This window comes from Pyxicephalus adspersus, chromosome 5, assembly GCF_032062135.1.
Source record: "Pyxicephalus adspersus chromosome 5, UCB_Pads_2.0, whole genome shotgun sequence".
NCBI classification, from domain to species: Eukaryota; Metazoa; Chordata; class Amphibia; order Anura; family Pyxicephalidae; genus Pyxicephalus; species Pyxicephalus adspersus.
Window position 1 is genome coordinate 113,304,798 of NC_092862.1, and position 20,135 is coordinate 113,324,932.

The following is a 20,135-nucleotide window of genomic DNA, read 5'->3' on the forward strand; positions in this document are numbered from 1 at the left end:
GTTGAGTGATTTGGCACGTGATTTGGGACTACTGAAGAAGGCTTCAGAACTCCTAGCATCAAGATTGGGTGAGAAAAACTTGAAAAAGGAACGTAGGTATCGTACCTTCAAACCAGAGAAATTGCATTTCTGCAGTAATTTGAAACTGACCGTGGCTTTGTGTATTGCCATAACATACCTGGTTTAATGAAGGAATTGGGAATTCCAATCTATACCTCAACCAAATGGCAACTATCGATAGCTCAAAGCGGAGCTTAAAGTGTGTCCTCTTTCACAATGTATATATCTCTGGGTCAGTCCCAATGGGCCATTTAGTTTCTCTTTGTGAAGAATATGCAGACATAAAGAGAATCATTGAGTTGTTGCAATATCACCAACACAATTGGTACCAAGTATCCCTGTTATCTGTGCATTTGGGACAGCCGAGCTTGTGAGAGGCATTGGGTGGAAAGGAATTGGCCTCCAAGATCTGCCCTAAAACCAGGTGATCCAAATGTTCTACATGAGCCACTTGTTGATAGAAAGAATTATATATTCCCGCCTTGGCACATGAAACTGGGTTTGATAAAGCAGTTCGTTAAAGCTTTGCCAACTGAAGGAGACTGTTTCAAGTACCTCATTTTGGTATTTCCTAGCATGTCATTTGAAAAAATAAAGGCCGGTGTGTTTGATGGTCCACAGAATCGGCAGCTCATCAAAGATGAACATTTCATCAGGACAATGTCAGAAATCCAAAACAATGCTTGGTTATCATTCAAAGCCATTGTCAAGGACTTTCTTGGAAACACACAACCAAATAATTACTCAGAATTTGCCCAGAAACTCTTGGAGAGCTACAAAATGCTTGGTTGCAATATAAGCATCAAGGGGCATTTTCTGCATAGCCATCTTTCTAACTTCCCGGAAAGCCTTGGTGCAGTCAGTGATGAGCAAGGTGAACGATTCCACCAAGATTTGAAGGTCATGGAAGGACGGTATCAGGGTAGATGGGATGTACATATGATGGCTGACTATTGTTGGATCATCTAGCGGGATTGTCCTAACATTGAACACTCCAGGAAAATCTATAAGCGTAAATGTTTACCTTAACTGCTTACCCGATTAATTTTCAAATGTTTTACTGTAAAAATAAATCAGAGTAGTTGTGATTCTAAAATACTGGAGATGTACATAGACATGTTTGCTGCTGATTTTTTTTTTGTATGGGGATTCCAAAAATGTACAAATATTTTACAAAAAGGTAGAGTTATTCGTAATTACCAGTAAAGCTACTTGAACCTTTATAACGATATTATAATTGGGGGTTATCTTACATAAGCTGACACAAATTTAATGTTTACTGTTTATTTCCTGAAAGTATATGCATACATATAATTGTCTGATCTGTTAAATTATGTATTTATTGTCTTCTTTACCTCCAATGCTATTCACTAATTTAATAGTCACATTTGAGCTACCCCACCTATTTATGGCTATATAAATGAGTCTTGAATTCCCTGTGTGATTTCTGAGTTCTGGGTGCTGTCAGATTTAGATTGGATTTGAATCTATTGCTTTCTGCTTTACTGAGGCTTGCTGTTCTGATATTTTATTGCTACATTTAAAATAGAAAGTGTTTCTAAATAGACTTGCTGGGTAGCACAGCTGATCATTGCTCAGATGTGTCATCTCCCAGTATGAAATTTTAACCTACAAGAACCCTCATCTTCATTGTATAGTTTTATAAACTGCATGGTACTAGTGTTAATATTCTCCCAATCGTATATCCCATTTTTTCTCTCAAGGCCTTGTGCTTTGCTCTTTCAGAACCTGCCTATTAGAAGTGCTATTATTTTGCAATTATCTTTTTCTTTTAACTAGGTTAAACTGTAATATGAAATTTGTCATTGCCATCACTGATAGGTTGAGAAAACCAGAAATTAATACTAACTGATAAAACAGAGGATGAATTTATGCTGAGAAGACCAGACCAGAAGACTGATGTCAGGGGAAACTACTTATTAATTAAAACAAAAGTAGAGTATTAGAGAGACCGAAATGCCTCCTCATTGTATTGTTATTAGTTTATGACTGTATGTAATTTATACTGTGATTTAAAAGATTTAATGTACAGTAAACAGATAATACATGTAATATGCTTAATTTAATAGTTTACATTTAGGAAAATACAGTCTGTGTAACAATTTATTTTAAATAAAATAGATGAGGTATTAATGTGTTTTATTTCTACAATAAAAACCTCACAGCATTTTAGAGCAGGGCATTTTAGTTTTGTTTCCTTGCAATATACCCTTTAGGCAACTCTGTCACTAAAACATAATTTCAGTCTCATAGAAAAAATTTAGACTAAGAGGATTTGCAAATAATTGCCAAGCTAAAATGGGACCACACCATGGAGGATTTTCCTCCTGAATGTGAAGTAAAAAAGTGGACCAGCTTGAACATGTTGCTGCCTTTCAAAGTTGTTCTGGAAAAGCCCCAACCCTCCCAGCCCAGCATTTCACAGGTGGCATTAGAGTATGCCAGGATTTCTTCAGGTGCCTTCACATGTATATCTGTTTGATTCCCTAATAGCTGTTTTAATCCATTTTGTAAATGACCATTTAGAAGCTGTTTGTGGGTCCCTTGTAGTCTCTTAAATAGAAGATGAATTAGGTTTATGACTTTCTAAATTAATTAGTTACCATCATATATTAGAGCAAATATCTTCTGATGTTTAACTAATTAGATTTGTTCAATTAGGAAAAATGAATAACATAGGCAGAAAGTTCGTGTTGATAGCTCTAGGTGGATGGTTTCTTTAGGTTCAATAAAAAGAATATTGGGGTCTTTACATTTATCTGATTAGCAATAAGATCTAGATCTGAATTTCCAGATTCCAAGTAACTATATCAATAGCGTAAACCAAAGACATTGAAAGATACAGTGATAAAGAAAATATATTGCACAGAGCCCAAACAAGGCTAATCTATAGGGAAGAAAAATCAAGTGGTAAAATAGGAGAGTATGAAGTAAGTAGACAATGTTAACTTCTGGGAGCTGGGGAGCTGATCCCCAAGCTTTACTACGGAGAGTAAAGAAACACATATACAGTATACTTACAGTTAGGTCCATAAATATTTGGACAGAGACAACTTTTTTCTTATTTTGGTTCTGTACATTACCACAATTCATTTTAAATAAAACAACTCAGATGCGGTTGAACTGCAGACTTTCAGCCTTAATTCAGTGGGTTGAACAAAAAGATTGCATAAAATGTGCGGAAATAAAGCCTTTTTTTTAACACAATCAGTTCATTTCAGGGGCTCAAATTAAAAAGCTGAAAATAAAATGTTCATTTCTAATACTTGGTTAAAAAATCTTTGCTGGCAATGACAGCCTGTAGTCTTGAATTCATGGACATCACCAGATGCTGGGTTTCCTCCTTTTTAATGCTCTGCCAGGCCTTTACTGCAGCGGCTTTCAGTTGCTGTTTGTTTGTGGGACTTTCTGTCCCAAGTTTAGTCTTCAACAAGTGAATTGCATGCTCAATTGGGTTCAGATCAGGTGACTGACTTGGCCATTCAAGAATATTCCACTTCTTTGTTTTAATAAACTCCTGGGTTGCTTTGGCTGTATGTTTTGGGTCATTGTCCATCTGTATTATGAAACGCCTCCCAATCAATGTGACTGCATTTAGCTGGATTTGAGCAGACAGTATGTCTCTGAACACCTCAGAATTCATTCGGCTGCTTCTGTCCTGTGTCACATCATGGATAAACACTAGTGTCCCAGTGCCACTGGCAGCCATGCACTGCCAAACCATCACACTGCCTCCGCCATGTTTTACAGATGATGTGGTATGCTTTGAATCATGAGCTGTTCCACGCCTTCTCTATACTTTTTTCTTGCCATCATTCTGGTAAAGGTTGATCTTGGTTTCATCTGTCCAAAGAATGCTTTTCCATAACTGTGCTGGCTTTTTTAGATGTTTGTGAGCAAAGTCCAATCTAGCCTTTCTATTCTTGAGGCTTATGAGTGGCTTGCACCTTGCAGTGCACCCTCTGTATTTACTTTCATGCAGTCTTCTCTTTATGGTAGACTTGGATATCGATACGCCTACTTCCTGGAGAGTGTTGTTCACTTGGTTGGCTGTTGTGAAGGGGTTTCTCTTCACAATGGAAATGATTCTGCCATCATCCACCACAGTTGTCTTCCGTGAATGCTCAGGTCTTTTGGCGTTGCTGAGTTCACCAGTGCTTTGTTTCTTTCTCATGATGTACCAAACTGTAAATTTTGCCACTCCTAATATTGTAGCAATTTCTTGGATGGGTTTTTTCTGTTTTTGCAGCTTAAGGATGGCTTGTGTCACCTGCATGGAGAGCTCCTTTGACCGCATGTTGTCTGTTCATAGCAAAATCTTCCACATACAAGCACCCCCCCTCATATCAACTCCAGGCCTTTTATCTGCTTAATTGATAATGACATAAAACAAGACTTTAGTTCCTCACATTTTTATGCAATCTCTTTGTTCAACCCACTGAATTAAAGTCTGCAGTTCAACCACATCTGAGTTGTTTTATTTAAAATGAATTGTTGTAATGTACAGAACCAAAACTGGAAAAAAGTTGTCTCTGTCCAAATATTTATGGATCTAACTATATATATATATATATATATATATATATAGCATTTATTATATTTATACCACACACACGTCTTTATATTCTATTCTATATCTGTTTTTGATTTGGAGATGTATACTACTTCTGTTTTAAAGAAGTTGAAGGCATTATATTGTGAAGAATTATTAAATTTTTCTTATCTCTGATCCTGATTAACTAAAGTCCCCAAAATTAGCTCATGTGTCTCCGGATACATGTCAGTATGTGGCTTTGTGGATTTTACTGAAAAGTGTCTGATGACACAAGACTGTCTGACTAGGTCAGCAGGATCAAAAGTTAATTGCAGGGTACAGAAGAAATGGGAAAATGTCCTGAACATCGCTAAAAACTGAAAAATGTGCTTCCTACTAGCTGCATTGGTAAATTAAAAGAATAATGTTTCTTACATATTACCTTACTCTTCCCCTATATACAAATGTATGTATTTTTCAAAGTGGAATTCTTGCAGAAAAATAAAAAAATAAATACAAAAATTCTAAATCATTGGGAAAACAAATGTCTGTATGACTTGTTAGTAGCACAAAATGTGGCCACTGAGCTGAAATCAGCTACTGATGTTTATGTGTTTTTACTTTTGATTAAGGATGTCCACAGAAACAATCAGATGTCAATTGCCTGGAAATGTCCCTACAGGAAATAACATAACTCTGTGACAGACTTAAAAACCTTTACTGTGTTTTTCCTCATTGTAAAAGTCAGTGAAGTATGACCAAGGTGTGCAAAAAAAACTATTATTTGAAGGTAAACAAGCAAATTTTAAATGAAGGAAAACATCTATTATCAACTAACTTACCAGTAAAAACTATTAACACATATCTTCATGTAAAAAAGCTTATAATAATGTCAGTGTTTACAAATGTAGACATTTTAGTTTTAGGTACTGAAGTTATTTTAAATAAATTTAGTAATCTGGATGAAAATAGCTGAATATATAACGTTGATTTCATTTTCAGCAGGTATTCTTTTGCCTAAAATTATCAGTACTTTACAACAAGACTCAAAAGTTTGTTTAAAAGATATCAATATCATATATACAGTATATGACGCAATTTTAATAACTCTTTTATCTTTTGCATTATTTAAAAACACTTACTATTGTATAACTTGCTGATCTGCACAATTTAATAAGCTTTTATGTCAAAATTTACATAAACTTTAAAGTTAAAAGTATAACATGTTAGGAACAATACTTTTCAAAGTTAATTTTCACTTAAATGAAGAACAGGAGGTGGAACCTGAAATGGTAATTTACTTTGCAAAGTTTCCGTAGAAGATAGAGGCGGAATTAAGGAATTGTTTAGTTCCCTTTTAAGGAATTTGTTAGCCTTCAGTTTAATCTCTTTGTAATTTTAGATCCTACTTTTGTCTTAGGCCTAGCCTTCATAAATCCACAATTTAAACTCAAATCAAGATTAAGCCTTAGCCCTGTGTTACATAGCAAATGACAGGATTTGATTCTATTTGTAGAAGCTCTGATGTTTGAATGATATGGAGTATAGATCAGTGTTAAAAATAGACAAGGCTTAATCCATACTGTCCAGGCCACAAATATAGACTGTGCTTGAAAGACAAGAAGGTGAACAGAAATTAGCAAATCATGTTTTCAATAATGATTGTATAGACAAATTTAGAGCACATTGGGCATGCTGGGAGCATTTTAGATCCTCTTCTGCATTGAAATTTAGACTGGGCTCTGCCATTCCCCTCTCCAGCCCTTCTTAGATCCAATGTTCCCATAAAGAACCTGCTCCCTTACCCTTCTTCCCACATTGTCCTTACCTTCTAAATCCCACCCTCCTCTCCCTCATTTATATTATCACCACACATGCTGCAAGTAAAAGACTCATACCAGGCTCTTGCTCTGGTACATCCTTTATTGTTGGCATTTAGATGTACAGATAACATATCGACATTTGCTGGACAATAATATTATCTGTTATTCTAAATAATGTCTTTTGTATGGTTTTTCTTCACTCCTCACCTTTCTAACTGAGCCTTCGATTGTTGTTTGATATTTGTAATTTTGCCACTTGCAGTTTGTTTCTTATTGTACACTGTATTGTATATTTTTGATGTAAACCTCAATAAAAATATATTTACTCATAAGAAATCATGTTTGAATCTTACAAAGTTACCTGTAGGTACCACAAGGTGCGTACACATCACCATTGTTGTTACAAAAGTTTTGGACCCTGACAGGTTCACTTTAAAGTGGCTCTAAAGCAAAAAAAGTCTGTTTTTTGAGGTCCACATACAGTCCAGAACATTTTTATGGAGAAAGTATTTTTTAAAATTAATTTTGAGTCTTCATTAACCGAATGTCATCTATTAGGGGAAATACCTAATATTTATGTGGATCCTTGCCCTGGAGGATTGGAGTTGGATACCCCTGCTGTAAACATGATGTAAAACTGGTGCATTGCAGCTGCCTTTCATCATATGAAGCAATGGTTCATTGTTTATGCACCCTGTGGATCTCTTCACTCTGTGAGCATAAGCATGTGTTTAGGCAATGTTGGTGGAGGGCACAGGAACGGCAGTGACTGTAGGTTAACTGAATTTTTATGTTTAAGACCAGAGATTCTCTATTATCCATGGGCACCTTCCAATATCCATGGCACATCCAAAATCTATAATTTTTGATGACTGTAGTACACCTTCTGTAATATACCCTCTTTAATATACCTTAAAACCTTTTAACCTACCAAGCTTTAACCCCGAGTGTGACTCAGGGTAAAATAAAGTTGCTGAGAGTAGTAACCCCGAGTGTAGCTAAATCGATGCAAAATGATAGTAAATCGAGCCTTACCTGATCCACCGGCATCCTCCTTCGTGATCGTCTTCTTTCTTCCTCCAGCCGGCATCCTCTGCATCCCATGAGTCACCGGGAGTTCCCAGAAACGTTGGTGCGTGAAGACTTTCTGTTCGGGCGTGGCGGGAAACTCAAATCTATTTGTATTGCATTCAGTACAAAATACCTGTATTGAATGCAATACAGTGGATTTATATGTCTAAAAGCAGTACATTCTTTCATGAACATTTATTTTACAGTATATTAAAATAGTATGAGTATAATATTTATTTTTTTTTTGAAATTTTTTTTTTTAATTTATTATTTTGACATGATTTTGTGTTTCATACTTTAATATACTCTATATTATACTGTAAAATAAATTTTCAGGAAGAACATGTACCGCTTTCAGACATGTAAATCCGGACAGAAATGAACCGCCCAGGAGGTTAAAGCAGAACTAAATCCTAACATTAAAAAATGCTATCAGGTAGGTCCGTTATTGCAAAAGTTCCTTGCGTGAAGTCTCATTGCAATTTTTTAAATACACTTATCTGTCCCCATCTTTTCTGTTCTACCTCCAGATTCCCGAACTTCAGGCATCTTGCTTGATCAGGCCAGGATAACATATGTTTAGCTGTTCATTCAGTCCCAGCAACCCTAGGGGATCCTGAGATACCCAGCTAATCCCAGCATCATACGCAAAGTTGTGCATGTTCAGCTCAACATTATTTGCATAAAAGAGATAGCGAACAGGCAGGTAAGTATGTTTTATTGTATAAGAGACAATGTCTTTCTGTCTCTTCTGCAATGAGTCTGGCCTGACTACAAATTTTCTTTGCATAACTACTGCTTTGTTTTTGTACATTGCAAAAAAAATACTGTTGCACCTACAGCATAAATAACATTAAAACATTATTCTAGACACAGATTGAGGAAATTAATAGTACATTAAATTATTTGTAAACTGCTGCTATCACCTAAAGGTTTCAATATGTACCCATTATGTTTACACACTATTGTTTCAATTGAAAAGCTTACAAATGAAATCAAAGTATTACTCAGTATGTAATATTAGATAACTATTGTCCGCAACTAGGTCATTTGGTGTACTGAATTTATTTTCTCTAAATTTATTGCTATGCTGTTCTTTAAACTGCACTTAATAGTACAAATATCTCATAGCAGGGTACAATCACCCCATGGTAATTTGAAGTACAGTGCAGTGACTATTGATTCTGTAAGTTTACTGACCAGACTTGCCATTCTCATGGGCCAATTTATTAAGCCCCATGTTTATAAAGCTGGGTCTACATGGACTCTTTCACCAGTGTTTAACCTGAGGCTTTAAAAGCCCATGTTTGAAATTCCTATGAATTCCAATAGCCTAATCTACACCAGTTTCCTTGTGGCATGGTTTTGACATTATAGATAACACCCCTTGCAACATTTTAAAAGTTAAAACGTGGATTTAACACGGTTAAACACGCCCATTGATTTCAATGGGGGCTTTTTCCCGCATTTATAAATGCTTGAAAAAGTGGCATAGACAGTTTCCAGCATTTTCCAGTGGTTTAAAGGTTTTTAAAGATTAAACACTGGGGAAACAGTCCATGTAGACCCAGCCATATACATATTAGCATGCTGTGTGTTTTAAAAAAAACAGCTACTAAACCTGATTTCTTCATTTGCAAGGATTGAAATGCCCACAAATACTAGAAGAGAGCAGTTACAATTAGGGTAACGTAGGGTGGAGCTACACAAGTGGTGTCACACAGTTTTTTACATCGTACCAGCGCTTACTGTTTTTTAAATGTTTTTGTACAATGAAACAGTCCACAATGTTATCATTTCCTTTTTATTTGTTGTAGTATTCTTTTGAGATTGTATGTGATTTGGACACCTGAAATATGTTTGCTGTGCCTTAAATGATTATCTGTCATCAAGTTATGGATTTTGGAGATACCCCTTGAAGTGGGAAAAAAGTGGCAAAATCTTTAAACACTTCAGAAGAAATATGAAGAATTAATGGGTTGTATTTTTAAACCTGTATAACTGCAGATAATTATGGTACTGTTAGAAAAAAAGCAGGTTAAAAATACCCTCAGGTTAAAGATGCATAACTTATCCATCCATATAAGTGAATATATGGGAAATTATATTAAGAACTTTCAGTTTAGTATTTGAAATAATAATTTTTAATAGAAATTAAATGGAAAAGTAGAATAAAAATACATGACATAGGAGAACTTTTGGGAGTAGCAATTTATAATAAGCACAGTGGAGAAAAGAACACTTTTGTGTTTTATTCATTACTTTCCTAAGAATTCCTCCATTAAACATATCCTTTCTTCCATAATAAAGATCCAAGCAGTGTCTTAGATTACAAATTCATTAGTCCAAACAGAGATCCCTGCAGTGGAACTACTAAAGTGGAATCCATATGGAATGATGTCTTGGAAAATGAGTCACTCAGCTGATCCATACTAAATCCACTGGCAAGCAAACCTTTCAACCTGCCCTCACATTGCACTGTCCTGGAAAATGATTCATGCAGCGAAACCTTCCTCCCAGATCTAGCTTTCAGCTAAATTGTCCCCATGGTGTAAATTAACCCTACAATAAGACAACGTGACGTAAAGTCTTCCTGTTCATTTTTTAATGCATTTTACATATTTCACACTAAAGAAAAGCTAATTTTACATTTTTTCTATGTTGTATATTCTTTTGTACTCCCCTCTGTTTTCAGAGTAATACTACTGTTACTACTACTACTACTAATACTACTAATACTACTACTAATTGACTACTATGGATAAAACCCTATGGGATTTAAGGAGGCAAAATGAAAACAAAATGTAACCTTTAGAAATGCCCCATAGTGTTTGGATTTAGCATAAGCCACATCAATGAACCGCATTGCATTGTGGGTGGAAGTGAATAGACTCAAATACACACCATACCTGGAAAAACTGGGTATTTCACTTCTATCTGAAAGGGAAAAATGTGGGGACAGGGGTTATGGGGTATTGAGGGGCTGTGGGGTATTGGGCCTGATTTAATAAAGCTCTCCAGGGCTGGAGAAGATACACTTTCATTAGTGAAACTGGGCAATTCAGAAAACCTGGAATGGATATGGTCCAGGATTAAAAACATTTTCTAACAAATGGGATATGACTTTAGGAAATCTATCTCAGGTTTGCTGGATCACCCAGCTTTACTGATGAAAGTGTATCCTCCCCAGCCTTGAAAAGCTTTAATAAATAAGGCTCATTGGGAGAGTCTGTTATTCTACTTCACTATTACTAAATGTGCATAACAAATTTAAATACAGCTAAAGTGCATTAACTATCCTATATGTGCATAACTGACAGTAGCTGGGATAGATACAAAAGCATGGCAACTCTTATTTGGGCCATGAGAAAGGGAAAGATACATTTTTAGGTACTTTCAAAGTCTATTGGATTTCAATAGTAAAAAAACATTCTAGCTCCAAGACTTTTAATTATTTGATGATGTTGAAAACACACTTAGGTCAATATTTATGAACTATTTTTTCATCAAAAGCTGGTTTCCACATACTTTGTAGTCCAATTTATTTTGATATTTCAATTTTATTTAAATCCATGTAGATTATGTTCGATCTTTAATCTTTTTCTACATTCTAAATCAAGGAGGAAATAATTGGACAGGTCAGAAATATTTATTGCTCACAGCATTTCAAAAAACTATTACAGTTTTAGTAGTGTTCAAAAATGTATGCATCCTGGCCATTTGTAGGGAGATTAAGCAGCGTATTCCCCTGTTTAAAAAAACAACGTATTTGTTATTACAATTTGCTGGCTCCCACATAGAAGCCTGTCAAGTCCTGGCCTGTTTATATTCCCACCTTCCATGCTGCAATTCCTCAGTTATCAATGATAGGTATTCTCCGAGCTACTGTGACATCACCAGCAAAAGGCATAGGCAGGACTGTATGTATGATTTTGGCTGCCATAGGGGCACTTTTCCCTTAACACTTCTTAGAGAACAATATTATTGACCACATCAATTTGTAGCTACATTATTCTTACCACAAAAACAAAACATGAACATTTTAAATTGCTGCCATATGAGCCGACTATTGAAGTTTAAAATACAATGTAATTAAAATGGATCCTCTTAAATCTACATTACTATTATAGTAAACTGCATAAACCTAAAATACATTTAGGATTAAATATTCTAATGTTCTAAATATTGGGAGCAGAGGGGCATTACACAACTGTCTCAGTCAATGCTTGGACCAAAGAATGAATACATGTAAGGATACTGCAATCCCAGAACATGAGGATGGTTTACAACTGAAAGATTATTTTGACATAGTGCACCAAAGTTTTAGGCTTAACTTAAATATGTCCTAGAAAAAACTAGGGAAAATGTATTTTTAAAAAAATTTAGACCCCAGAAAATCAGATTACATAGTGATAAATAAGCAGAATTTCCATCACATAACATTATCTTACTTTCCAAATTCCATTATCCTTAGTGTACCCTGTCCTGCACTGTAGTATGAAAAAAAATGTTTTGGTAGGGTTTGCAAATTGTAGGCTTAGTCAGAAGGTGTGAATATTGGGAGGGGTTTAAATTTGCTTGGCTAAAGAAACATGTGTCAACTCACTAGATACATAGCATATATGTCCCAGTTTTTGTATCTAAAAAAAATCTACATAAATCACTGTGCTACAAGTAAAAAAAGTCCTTGGCGGAAAAGATAAGTGTTGTTTTTTTCTAATACATATGCTTTTTTTTTGCACACAATATATAGATAGAGAGGAGGCGTCATTATGCCTAATTTATCAACCAAATGCGCGTATGCTCGACGCCCATAAATACACGTCAGCAGTCAAGTTCTATTACCGCGAATCAGGGCCAAGTTCTAGTGAACTCGCCTGCCGGTTTCCTGATCTTGAATACCCCAATTAAGGTGATTAATTTTCAGCTGCGCGATTCAGAAGGAGATGTTAAACTCAATGGTGAGGTGATAGCAATTAATTAGCGCACACCTGCGCCCTGTTCTGTGCACATCTCCAGTAGGTTACAGGTTAGTTTGAATCTTTAATGCTTGATGTTTTTTGTGTAAGTGCTACTTTTTTATGTTACATTCTACTCAACCACAAACTTGCTTCATTTATAGTTACATTTGTTGCACTTGTTGTTTTGATACTTTTTCTTTTGGTTGCAACACTGCAAATTTATTTCTATCAAGCTGAACATATACTAAGTAGCACTTTCTAATATGTCATCAGACAATAGTATGACTGTAAAAAAATATGTGAACAAACATTTGTGACCTGATTAAAATTTCATTCTAGTTTGGTTTTAGAGAAATCAAATATTTTAGTAAAGGATTATAGGCAGACATGGTATAATACATGTATTAAGGAACATTTAGTGATTTCACATGTGTGTGTATGTCAAAATACATTTAAATGTATAAAAATTCATATGGATTTTCATTGGGAATGCAGGGGGGGGGGGGTTATTCAAGTAACTTTGCTTGGATGATATACATTGATGTGATTTTTTGTAATCCTCGTGATTGTTAGTTTAATCCGTTGCTGCAATGTTTTTGTGCCTGGTTTGTAATTACTGTTTCTGTAGTTTAGCAATTCTTCAGCAATGTTTTGTCATTTTTTCCACAAGTATTGAGTACAAATGTCTGCATGGTTTCCACTCCAAAGTGCTACTTGACCCCCCTTATATATATATATATATATATATATATATATATATAAAAGAAGGGGGCATGAATTAGTAGTATATATTGCAGAATATAGGGGTAAGTAATATGTAACGCAGAATTCAGAGGTCAAGAGTAAGTAACATGGAGTTTAGAGGTCAGTAGTATGAAACACAGTAAGCAGCATGTGACACAGATGGCAGGGGTCAGGGGAAAGTAACATATTGCTGCTGTCAAGAGTATTGCAGAAAACAATGGCCAGATTTGATGCAGAGAGCAAAAGTAACATAGGGTGCAAGGGTCAAGAGTTTGTAACCTACATAGTGTGGGGGTCAGGATGATATACACTGTAATTACAACACCTATGAATCTTTACTCTACCTTCAACTACACGCATACATCTACATACAAACATGTATACATACACCCACCCACTCACATACATATACATACATACATTCATGCACACTGAAATACACAGGCAAACATACTTACATATGCAATCACATTCATGCATTCACACACAAACATTCACAAACTTACCTATATTCATATAAACACACCCTACCTAACGCTCATTCCTCTGGAGGAGCTAGTTGTTCCTCCAGTCTCTTCACTTTCCTGCTCCTTCCCACGGGAAAGGGTGGACACTGTGGTCCTAAGGAGGAGCAGCAGGAGAAGATGTGCCCTTGCAGATTTTATTCTTTACTTGTCTTTGTCTTTACATATAGGGCCTGATTTATTAAAGCTCTCCAAGGATGAAAAAATACACTTTTATCAGTGAACCTGGGTGATCCAACAAACCTGGAATGGAATCATTTGCAAATGTTTTTAATCCTAGACGGGATCCGTTTCAGGTTTGCTGATGTTAGTGTTTTAGCCTTGAAGAGCTTTAATAAGTCAGGCCTATACTGTGTACACTTTGTCTCCAAACTGTCTATCCTGTGGGCAGGAAGAAAATATATCCCCTGCATGCACTCCCTCTCTCTTAAGGTGCGTACACACTTCCAATTTTTATCGTTCAAAACGAACGACGAACGATCGATTGGGCAAAAATCGTTCGTAAAAAAAGTAACCAAAAGTAACCAAAGTCGTTGGAAACGAACGACCGGACCGGCGGATCGGATTGGACGACGATCGTTGAACATCGTTCGTGTGTATGATCGTTCGTTGATCGTTTGTGTACAATATCTACGAACGATCGTGTCGTTATCTCTATGTGCAGGATCGGTGCTGTACGATCGTTCGTAGATATCGTGCAGGATCGTTCGTCGTTGGTTTTCCAACGATAATAATTGGAAGTGTGTACGTAGCTTTAGGTTCTTCTCTGTGGAATACTATACATATCCAACAGGTTTATTCTTGAATTAATTTTACCTGTGGTCAACATAGGGTCTCCATGTGCTAACAGATCACCTAATGGTACTTAGCAATTCTTTTAAAGTAAGAAACTGTAAAAAAAAGTCATCAGGAATCAAATAAAATATTACCAAGGTGCAAGAAATGACGTTGGATAGAATGGAAGTATGAACTTGCACTTCCAGCAACATGTATGTAATATTAATATTTTACCTCTTAACATTTATCTAATATAATAGCAAAGATATGTTACTTGGGCTTTTCATTTTGAAAGTCCAAACAGCAATGCTTATGGCATACATTGCCCCATTCTACAGCGGCAGACGGCTTTCACTGCAGTTAGAAGATCACAGAAACAAAGAACCCTAAATCACTTGAACCTAATAAGGCTATAATCATCATTGACACCACAATGATTAAAATGAATAAAACCCATTAAGAAAAGTCATGTTGAGTTATTAAAAGTTTCGCTCTATGTGATATGTAATCTTTTATCCATTTTTTATGATCAGATCTCTCCCCATCTATCTACTAAGACCATTAATACAGCATGCTGTAGATGCTACTTGCACTCTTTAGTTTAACAGCGTATCATTGATTTCTTGCAGCAGATATTATATTTAAGAACAGAATACACATGAAATGAAATTTGGTGCACTGCTGTAAATTTTGATTGTCAGGATGATCAAAGGTTTCTGCTCTGGTTTACAACAAAGAACTATGAAGCACAGACAGAAAGCAAAGTAGTCACAATCCTGCTGAGAAGCCCAAGGCAAGTCACCAGCTACACATTGTCAATGTTAACTGTGTGTTGTTACAAGTGAACGCTCTATGCACTGTTCAAGAAGAGGGGGATGGGGACAATAAAACTTCCATTAACTGGATCCTTGTTAAAAGGCTTATTGGCATCTACTAGCAAGAATTGCAAACAAAACTTATCTTATTCTAAACTTCCCCTTTCTCTTCTGTCAAATAAACTGTGTAGACAAGCCAGTTTAAGAATGAAACATTGAAAATTGTCAGAAATTACCACAACTTGGATGCTACTCTTATCTTCTCATCAAAGCAATGCAATTATGAATGGTAGATATATTAGGAATTACTAAGTTGATAGAATGAAAAGAGCAATGATAAAGCATGAGAACATTTATGAAGTCACTGCAGCCCTCTTCATATTTCTTACTTACATTGAGCAAACACCAATAAAAGGTCTGATTTGTGGAATGTGTACACAATGTTTAGAGGTGAACTTGGGGGAGAGAACCATTAGTGATATGTACTTTTAGCTCATGAACAATGCATATTTTTATAACATGTCTTAGAGATTATTAAAGAAAAGGTTTTGTAAAGGCAAACCAAACTTTAAACTGAACAAGCCACATTCGAATAGCTATCTGGCTGAAACATGAAAACAAATGGTATAAATTACTTTTATTAATATTATTATTATTCAGTATTTATATAGCACTAACATATTATGCAGCGCTTTACAAAGTTCATTGTCATGTCACTAACTATCCCTCGAAGGGGCTCACTACCATAGTCACGTTTCTTTGATACAGTCTAAGGTCAATTTTGGGGGAAAGCCAATTAACCTAACTCCATGTTTTTGGAATGTGGGAGGAAACCGGAGTACCCGGAGGAGACCCACGCAGACACAGGGAGAACATACAAACTCCTTGCAGAGTCCTGGCCAGGATACAAACATGTGATCTAGTGCTGCAAAGGAGTGCTAACCACTGAGCCAAAATGTCTGTTTTAGGAGTCAAATGTGCTTACATCCCATTTCTTTACATTTCTGAATTCAGCTGTCTGAGCTGACACCAATCCTTTTGGCTATCTGTAATAATGACATTCTTTCTACTGATCAGCAATGTAACATGCATTCCTCCTATTCACCATCACACTAACATACTGGGAGCTGTGGCTTTATTAATTACAGGAGTTCCCTGAAGACCTGAAAAGTATAGTTATTATTATTATTACTAAGTATTTATATAGCGCCATCATATTATGCAGCGCTGTACAAAGTCCATAGTCGTGTTACTAACTGTCCCTCAAAGGGGCTCACAATCTAACAGTCCTACCATGGTCATATGTCATTTATGCAGTCTAAGGTCAACTTTTGGGAGAAAGACAATTAACCTCACTGCATGTTGGAGTACCCGGAGGAAACCCACGCAGATATGGGGAGAACCTGCAAACTCCATGCAGATAATGTCCTGGGACCTAGCACTGCAAAGGCAAGAGTGCTAACCACTGAGCCACCATGCTGCCCGTTATAGTTCCCCCATGTTGAAAAGGTGAAGAAACACTGCTCTAAACTGTATATAGTTTTGCACAGAACTGAAATTCCTTTTCTTTATGCTTTTCCTATACAATAAAATCTGTGTTCTGTGACCAGTATAAATGCCACATTATTGAAAACTAACAAAGCAATCTGTAGAGTTCTTTTGATGCAATTGTTTCTCATACATTTTTTAGTTATAGGATTACACGATAAAATATTCTCTTCAGTCCCTCACACCACTTAGATGAATTAACGGTGAGCAAATGACTACATTTAAGTGAATGTCTGTGAATGAACTCTAGAAGGATTATATATTTGTAGACTTTTCCATAGTCAGGTATGTTTTAGTACTTATTGAGCTGGATGTAAATTGGCTGTTAAAACGCCTGTATTTCTTTTGAATGGTTTGAGAATTTAATTTACAACCAAGTAACTTTTTTAATAACTTGAGTAGAGAAGCAGTGTGTAAAGCCATTCATGCAGCCATGAGAGTAATAATATCATGATATTTTTTAATTAGGGAGAGATATTTTCAGAAGACAGGTTTTATTGTATGGGGAAAGGCTGTAGTGGAATAATGGTTACACAAGTCAATTTACACATGCTAGAAATCAGTGCTTTCTAGTGACTGGTGATTATGAAATGATGAGTCAGATTTTCAGCAAATTACAGGTGAGAGAAGCAATATAATACTGCTGAGTCTAGCTTCTAATATTATAAATTGCTCAGAAGCTGTACTGACCAAATCTCTCATTTTAATGACACAGATATTACTATATCTATATATCTGAATAGGAAAGCTTGCTTCTACTTATGTCTTAATGGTAATTACTTTAGTTTCATTAGGTGAAATGGTTTGATATTCTTGTTAACCTTAGAGGTGGAGAGGTATTATAAAAAAGGGAATAGAAATAAAATGCTAGTGACATTAACTGGCAAGGCCTCATAAACATAACTTTACATTATTTTTCCTTTTACAATTTGTATTGCTGCAAATGAAATTCAAACATGAAAGACAAAATGATCAAAAGTAGCAGACCTGAAACAAAATGATAGTTTAGCATGCTAGCATTATCGTGGACCTAACTCCTAATAAGGTTCCTCCTTTCCAAAATAAATGAAAAACTAAAACCTTGGTTCAAAAGTTACCTATCATACGACTTTTATCATTTTAATTTTACGATCTTTCTGACAAGATCCTGGCTAATGGTGAGTGTCCTAAACCGTGCAAATTATGCTCTATTAAGATTGTCCTCCCACAAGATTTGGCCTACCTAGCATTCCCCAGTATCTCACTGTAATAATAGTGAAACCGTTATTTCCTAGGTGGGGGAAAGGTAGGTATATAACTAACTTTTTTTCTTTTTAACCTGAAATAAAAGGACCCAAATTAAAAGGCAGATTTTCTTTTTTGAAGTGCAAAGTCTCCTTTAAACCTGACCTGTAAATGTAACCTTTAACTTAGACGTACCACAAAATATAAGCCTTACATTTTTGCTTTATTCATCTTTTTAAATAATATGACCATATGTACAAACAATTTGGCATTCTCTTAGCTTAGTAAAATGTACTTTAAAATTTCATATTAAAATGTTTAGTTTCATGTGTCATTTAGTTTCAGTGTCACTATAGCTGTAAGGATTTTAGCTTTTTTAGTCCCCTTCCTTTGAATATTCTTCCATTTTTGTGATGAGCATCATGAGCATCACATCCTTATGTCCTGAACATCCTCTTATGTCCCGCTTAGAACATAGAAATACAAGTCCACCATGTCTTTAGAAGCGTATAGCCCTGCAAACGTCAGATGATTGAATCTTTCATAATCGCTTCCAGTGACAGATGAACGAACTGGTGCTGTACATCAAGTGCTGTTCCATTTAATGGAGAGCAAGGATGAGTGTGCAGCACCCTGCTGTGATCTCCTCCATAGGAGTGCACATCAGCCATTCCCAATTGGTATTTCATTCATCAAATCACAGTAATTCCTTTAATAAAGTCGTTCATATCGACTGCACTATCTTTGCACATTCATCATGCAGATGTATTATTCTTTTCAATTATTCTCTATTCCTAATTATTCACTATGAGATCATTACAAAAAACAAGAGGGCACTCTTTGCATCTGGAAGTAAAGAATTTTAAGGCAGGGATTCTTCACTGTAAAGTCTGTGAAAATACTTTTCTAGAAGCACAGAATATACCATAACTGGGTATTAAGGCTTTAAAGTAAAAATAACAGAGACTGTTGATCCAGGAAACATCCGATTGTCTCATGGGATCAGGAAGGAATTTTTTTACCCTGTTGGAGCAAATTGTACCAGGGGTTTTTAGCCTTCCTCTGGACCAACTATGTCCATAGGTATTTATATCTGGGATATGTTTATTTCGCCAGTGGTTGAATTTGATGGACTTATGTCTTTTTTCAACCTAACCTACTATGTAATTATCTAATTAGGATCTCCTATGGACTCGAATGCTGGCTTGGAGATTACAGTAATGCAAAAGCCGGTGCCATAGCATTATGTTCAGTATGTGCAAATATGTTCCACACACATCAGTAACTAGCTACCTCTCACCTTTCAACTTGAATGCTTTGTTTATAAAAAGTTTATAAATATATATATATTCTGTTGCTGTATCTTTTTTTTTAAGTTTTTTCATGCAAACTTGTATAAGTACTCAGAAGTCCATCTTATGTTACATAAAAGTGATGGTCTGCTAATCTATGTTTCTACATCCCTCTAATAGAATACATGCAAAACCTAATTGTTGTGTAGAGCACAAGGTGAGAGATCTTGGCTTTCTAGCCTTGAGAATTCAATGGTTCAAAACCTAAATTTGACAATGTTTACCAAAATGTTAACAAGCTTTTCCACAAGTTGTTTGATGTTGTGTTACCATGTTGTTTTGTAAAATATATATCCTAGATGTGTACATTTGGGTTTATGATCATCAGACTTTTGTAAAAGTGTCTGCCATTTCTCTGTATCTTAGGAGAGGTCAAAAACGGTACATAACTTCCTAATGGTAAGTTTTTTTTTAATTTGGTATTAAGTATACCCAACAGAATATATTTCAAGGAATTCCCTTGCAGTCCATTGCAAGTGGCAAGATAATTCTGAAAAAATAAACTGTTGGGGGTACCAGAGAGCTAGGATTTAGAAAACTGTCTAACAGAATGGCATTTCCTGTGGCAAGAATCTTGCCTAACCTTCCTTTGGGATTTGTGTTCCAGTCATTGCTTCCTCTGGACTTTCAAGAACAATTATAGTTTGATGTTTCACAAAAGCCAAAACCATCTATACAGAA